This window comes from Mixophyes fleayi, chromosome 1 (assembly GCF_038048845.1).
Source record: "Mixophyes fleayi isolate aMixFle1 chromosome 1, aMixFle1.hap1, whole genome shotgun sequence".
Classification (NCBI taxonomy): Eukaryota; Metazoa; Chordata; class Amphibia; order Anura; family Limnodynastidae; genus Mixophyes; species Mixophyes fleayi.
Window position 1 is genome coordinate 249,403,419 of NC_134402.1, and position 7,218 is coordinate 249,410,636.

Consider the following 7,218-nt stretch of genomic DNA (forward strand, 5'->3'; position numbering starts at 1 on the left):
GAGAACAGGGAAGCAGAAAGAATGGGGTGCTGGAGAGAACAGGGGAGCAGAGAAAATGGGGGTGCTGGAGAGAACGGGAGAGCAGAGAAAATGGGGGTGCTGGAGAGAATGGGGAGGCAAAGAGAATAAGGAGCTAGAGAGAATGGGGGTGCTGGAGAAAATGGGGGAGCAGAGAGAATGGGGTTGCTGGAGTGAATGGGGGAGCAGAGAGAATGGGGTGCTGGTGAGAACGGGGGAGCAGAGAGAATGGGGGTGCTGGAGAGAATGGGGGAGCAGAGAGAATGGGGGTGCTGGAGAGAATGGGGCTGCAGAGAGAATGAGGGGAAGCAGAAAGAATGGGGGTGCTGGAGAGAATAGTGGAAGCAGAGAGAATGATGGTGCTGAAGCAGGGGCCCCCCGGGCCACTCTGTCAGACCGCAATTAGGGCCGGGGGGTAGGCCGGCTGGCCGCCCTCCGGATGCAATATTTGTCCTTTTTACCCGTGGCCGCATCTGATGACAACAGATGCGGCAGCGTCAGCGTACAGGTGGCCGCATCACAATGACAGGGGAAGCGGCTGCATCCCCTGTCATGTGATGCGGCCGTCTGTGTGCCCGCCGGTCATCCGTCTCCCAGCCCGCGCCTGTGCTGAAGAGACCGGGGGAAGCAGAGAGAATGGGGGTGCTGGAGAGAACGGGGAAATAGAAGAATGGGGGTGCTGGAGTGAATGGGGGAAACAGAGAGAATGGGGGAGCTGGATAGTTCTGGGAGGGGATGTATAAACAGCTCTGCTGAAGAGAATGCAATGGAGCAGTAATTTTGTTCCTCTCTATCTCCACTCCTTTCCTTCCCTCTACTCACACTCCAGAGACTGAAGCAATCTGGTGGGGGAAGAATAGATAGAATAGACCAAATCCTCATCCTTTGTGGAGAGCGGGTAAGTATTTTTGAAGGAGTATTAATATTATGTGGGTGCTGGTCGGGGCATTAATATTATTTGGGGTTGTATTAATGTGGGTTTGGATTCTATTAATGCAGTGAGGGGTCTCTATTAAATGGGGGTATTAAGTTAATATCAGGGCTCGCAGGGAAATGTGAATGCTATTATCAAGATTTTGGGGCTGTTTGGGGAAAATAGGCCAATTTTTAAATGGTAAGACTTTTAATTCAATGTTAGAGCTGGTTTTGGTGGGGGGGGGGGGGGGGGGGGTTAGGGGGTAGGTTTATCTATTACATAGCTGTGATAACAATATAATTTTAATTTTGGGGCTGCTGGTAGTGATATAGTTGGATTTTTAATTGTAAATACTAATGTTTAATGGGCAGGTTAGGGGCAAATAGGTCTATATATTAAATGTGGGTGCTATTGAGTTAATGTTGGGTTGGTTTGGAGGAGGGAGGCCTAGAGGCTCTCTCATTGCTAGACTTTCCATATTTAATTCAACTATCTTTTTTCCCAAACAGGAAACATTCCTGGGTCTAGACAAGCATATACTCAGATTAAGAGATCGGCAGCAGCTGGAAGGGAGAGTTGCAAGAAAAGGTAGGACTGTACGGATTCTTGTTTTGGGTGACTTTCAGTCAGCACTTTGTCCCCACTGCATGGACAATTGGGTAGTGTGCTCGTGAAATGTGAACTGTGTGCACCTAACAGTAGTGCATGCAGCATTGTCTGTGTGTTTAAAATGAATGGGAAGGGGTTGAAATGCAGTCTTTCATTGGCTAAAATGATGGCCAATGATGTTTGATCATGGCTACTCTGGCAGCATTGAGTGAAAACCCACCACTTGAAATCCTGCATTTTCCTCCGCACTACCCCATTGCAACCCGTCATGTGTTCCATGCATTATGTTGGAAGGAAAAAAGAATCACTGCCCCAGTCATCTGAGTGATACTTCTTGCTTTCTGACACTGTTACTTTAATCCAACCTCACCTGTAGCAGGAGACACCCCTTAAGGCTTTGAGGCGTTGCATACACTATTTGATGGGTCCACCAGTGGGGTCTTCATGCGTCAGTCTGACACTGCACACCTGCCCTCCTCCTTTTGTGACATTATCATCACATCACAATGTTGTCAGTGAGGAGTTGCGCAGAGAGGAGCAGCTGGCAGAGAAAACAGAATGGGGCACAGTGTGATGAAGGGGGCCACAGTGGGATGAAGGGGGCCACAGTGTGATGAAGGGGGCCACAGTGTGATGAAGGGGGCCACAGTGTGATGAAGGGGGAACAGTGTATTGATGGGACAGACATATCTGTTATTTGTTTCTCTTATTGTTATGATTTTATAGCTATATAGTGTTTTACTTAAAATAAAACAAGAACAATCCTGACCGAATTGTATCCTATAATACATTAATTTGTGATACACATAGTGTTGTCGGGACTGTAGAGGGGGAGGAGTTGGACTGTAGAGGGAGAGGAGTCTGGACTGGAGAGGGGGAGGAGTCCGGATTAATCGATAAACTGCTCCCCCTAAATGAAAAGTCTAGACCCGCAGGTAAACTAAGAAAATGTAATAGTACTGCATGTGTGTATTCCAGTGAACACACATATCTGTGAATTTGCAGCTCCACCATTTTGGAAGTGACAGCAATCTCACTCCATGATAGTGCTGAATCAGCAGCTAACCACAGGATGTGATGGCATATCATGTCTGTATTGCTCAAGGAACACGTCCATTAAGGCTTCTGCCTTAACCGTTGTAATTTCATTGCTTTTTGGAGTTTGAGTGGAACAGTTTCATTAGCTTTCTTACATTTTATATGGTGTGTAAGTGTAAGGAACCTTAATAGGACATGTTAAACCGTAAGGTTTTTTTGTCTATGGAATATAGCTAAATGCATACATGCTCTCCTATTTCCTGGCAATGTAATAATAGTAGAAATCTGGTAGACAATTCACATAATTATTAGAAAAATTCTTCTGCTTGAGTAACTCTGTTGTTAACGCACAAACAGTGCTGTCATTCAACAGAAATTACAAGTTGGTGAGTACCTATTTGTTGTCATTATGTGTGCCACAATGCTTATCTTTTGAAGAAGTATAGACATATGTGAGGCAGACTGATCATTAGACTGTGACTTATCTGTCACTTTTGTTTCTTGAGAAATATTGCTGCAAGTATGGCTGGAAATACACTATGTACAGGAGGAAATGCCCAAACTTCTTTCATCCTCCACTTTCGATTAAATAAAGTTTTGGCTGACTGAATTCCAAACCTTCATTTCTAAATAAGTCCGGTCTGAAAACAATATCCCCATTAGTCCTCAGCTGATGTCCTATCTATAGCCAATTAACAACATAGAAATTATTAATACAAATTATTTGTATGGAAATGTGTAGAGGTGAGGAAGAACCCCGGCGTTAAAAGCATAACAAATCCTTGCTTTATATGTAGTGTCTATAACATATGAACTCTGCTAGAATGTCTTCAATCCATATTACTGTATTTGGGATTGAGGCCTAAAAGTGTAGGGGATGGTTTAGTCCGGCCAAAACCATTGATTTATTAATGTTAAACCTACCACTGTCTAAAATATTATCGGATTATTTTGTTTGGAAGACTTTTAATTTTGATATGTGTGCTATGGAATTGATGTTTTTGTATTAGGAAACAAAATTCTTTTTTTATATTTTCACTCAATATTTTCTAAATAACTTCACTGTCTTTATTTGCTTCACTAAAACAGTATTATATAAACTTTGCTGTCAAGCATTTGTTTTCTCTACACTTTAAATGTTATATTATTATTTGTTTTTCCATCACTGGACTTACATTCCTCTCCCACCGCAGAATACCCAAAAATTAAACTGGACAAACTTAATTATAAGGTATATACCACACAGTCTCATTCCTAAGTGTGGTACATATTACCCTGTATGTATGGATATGATATCTTCAACTGATTGTATTCATTTGAACCAAATAGAAAATATAAAAAAATGCTCTAAACTGTTAATAAAAATGTACCATCCTTCAAGAGTTAATACATCTTTCTCTTCGAGCAAATTGAAAGTCATTGTCCCTGTAAATGGCAGAACATCCACTTAAAGCCTACAAAGGAGTCGCACAACAAATAATTGAAATACAAAAGGAGGAAGAAAATAGACAGACATTAACATGTCTAGAGATGGCAATCAGAAACATCACATAACTATTAAGTAACAATAACTTCCATGCAAGGGCCACCAGTCTTTTGAAATGTATCAGTGTAAGCATGGCTTCTAGGGACAGCTACAGTGCTGATTGTTGATTGTGTTGACAGCAAACTAAAATAACACTTAGATTGACAATAAAATGTTTTATCTCCGCTACATTGCAACCACTTGAAAAGCAAAAAATATGAACTGCTTTACATGGTGTACTGTAAAGAAGGGGTCAGCATCGGTGCCTTAGACAAGTGAACTTATTTCAGATATTTTTTGGTGTTATCCTCTATTATTTCAACTTTTTAAATAAACGCCTACAATGTTTTTAGAACAAAGAAAGTAAAAGTAAGCTTAAGGTGATGTAGTGTGACTTTTAAAAATCTAACTTTTTATCTGGTTTACTTTGGCAGCTTAATTCTTTAACAATAGGATGAAATGTACAATAAGCTACATCATAGTCATTGTATTTTGAAACAGTCAGGAACAGAGTAGTTGACATTGAAAAATGTTGAGGGTTTTTGATCTGCAACTTAATTCTTTCAGTGCAGCATACATATGCAAGCCTAAATCAATAGTTTTTACTTCTGGCTAAGCTTTTCACTAGCAGAGACTAGCAAAGCCGTATGAGCTTGCAGTGAAAATCTCTCCTGGCATATACCTGGTGGAAAAAACATGAATAAATGTCATTAAGAGTTAACTTCAATACTTATTAACTTTTATTACAGTACTCCCCCTAAGTTAACTAATAATTTATTTTAAAAAAAGCCACATACCCCTTTACTTGTTATATTATAGGTACAAAAGGGCACATATAAAAGTGATCTTTATTGTCATTTTGTGGAAAACCAGTAAGATGTTCTTTCAGAGAGATACCACTCCCACTTGTTCAACACCAACATCAAGGAATTGAAACTACTAACGCAAGTCTAGTTTTGTATTATCATTTTGGCTTTCTAGATATTAGGCACAATGCATGATGGGTGGTGGTATGTGTACAAAGCTCCTTTATAAGTGCATTAATAATTGTGGAAAATCAGAAGCCTTGTTAATATTAATTTTGGCACCTTTTATTCATGTTTCAACAAAATACGAATTTTTGTAAATATCCCAATTTTTCAGTGCATTTTTCTTAAGAAAACACTAGTGAGATATGGCTGCTAGCTGCGTTTCAGCCAATAATAAGCAAAATATGCTGTATCAGTTTAAAATAAATGTAACCTGTTTAAGAGACAAGGACCACTGTGATGTAACTGAAGAGTTTTGTGAACACTGTATTCTAGTTTGTTTCATAATCTCCACTGTATTTGCGGAGGAGTTTGAGTGACATAGTATTGTAAAAGATTACTATCACTACAACTATGGGAACATTGGGCAATATGTGGAGAGTCATGCGTCTCATTTACATTTGAATGTAAAGATATTTTAAGAATGTACACTAAAAATGGTCTACACACTTGCATTTTCGCATCTGTTTTTAGAGTTGCGTATTTCTTAAGATACATGCCAGCTAAAATAGTGAACATAGATCCTTCTGAAGTGAAGTTGCACCAATCCGCATCCCACGATATCATGGGAAAACCCTGTGCAGTATAAATATTGGTGTTTATAGTGTCAGGATTTATTGACTGTCACTGTTTCTAATGGCAGGTATGACTACCACCGATGTGCCAGAATGTATATATGTCCTCTAAGAAATTAAAACTGTTTGTGACTTTACAATGAATAAGGGCATAAAATGTTCAGCACACATGTTGCATTCATCATTCATTTATGTTTAATTACTCTTTGTTTATTATGTTGATTTTGTTAATTAACTGTTTGTCAACCACAGCTAACTAGCAATATCTGTTAGCTAGGTAAACTGACTCTCAGTATATCAGAGTGTTCTATTGGCTGTAGAAGGATATATTTACCATTGAAATGTGTGGCAGAGACAATATAAATCGGGTTAATTTGGTATTTCGTTGGAGGGATGGGAGAAAGCTGTGATATGTTCAAAAGTGCTTTAATTGCAACAAATTCTAAGTGCAATTTTACCTATCTTAATTAGTTAAAGGAATTAACTTGATCTGTTGGGGCTATCACCTTTTTGTATTGTGCACTCCTAGTTGAATTTCAATTTCCAGTATAACATTTTGTTTTGTTTTGTATTACTGGAACCAGGGACATTGACGAGACCCATAGTTTGGTAGGGACCTGGCTGAAGCCTTCCAGGCCCCTGTTCTGCTCTGAAACCAGCAGAGAGGAGGCCTATACTGCACAGAAGAGAACTTTGCTCTGCTCTTTTTAGAACAGAGCGATGGCCTCAGGGGGTGATGTGGGGGCCCCTATGGTGCCGAGGATGTCCCCAGCAGAGGCATCAGAGGGGGTGTTTATCTGTACTGATGGGCTCCCTTCACCTCTGGGTCCCATAGTGACTACACCACCTGCACCCACGGTAGCTCCGCCTCTGACTGGAGCTGTTCAGACCACTATATTATTTTCAATTATAGCAATGAGAAATACTATACATAAAGTGCTGGTTATGTTTTCTAAAATGAAGAAACTTTTTACTATCATGTTCAATTTGCTCTGCAGGTGTTTTATTCACAAAAAGTCCACTGTGTACAAGCTAGAACAAACTGTTTAACACAATAATCCATGGTAGTCAACTGTAATTTGCCTGTGGTGTTTTTTTACCTCAGAAATGGTGTTATATCTGCATATACTCTCAGTGCACCTTCCAATAGGAGCTTTATACAGAAAGCTCACTGCTAGCCACATTTGTACTAGAGATGCTCAGGCTCAGTTCCCCATAAACCGAACACACCTGAGCTGGCTCGGTACTTTCGCATGCCCTCGGAATTGGAAACGAGGCAAAACGACATTGTTACGTTGTCAGATCTTAGATCTCGGGAGTTTTGGATCCCATAAGTACCGCCCTCCACGGCGATCCAGCGCCATTTCACACAGGGACACATAAGGGGTAGCACAGTTCTTGTCAGTCTCTAGTGCAGTTGGGTGGCGTCACACGTAGAAAAGAAAGAAGAGGGGTAGCAGTGTTCTTCAAAGTCTCCAGAGACATTTAGGAGAGCTCCATTGCTAATTG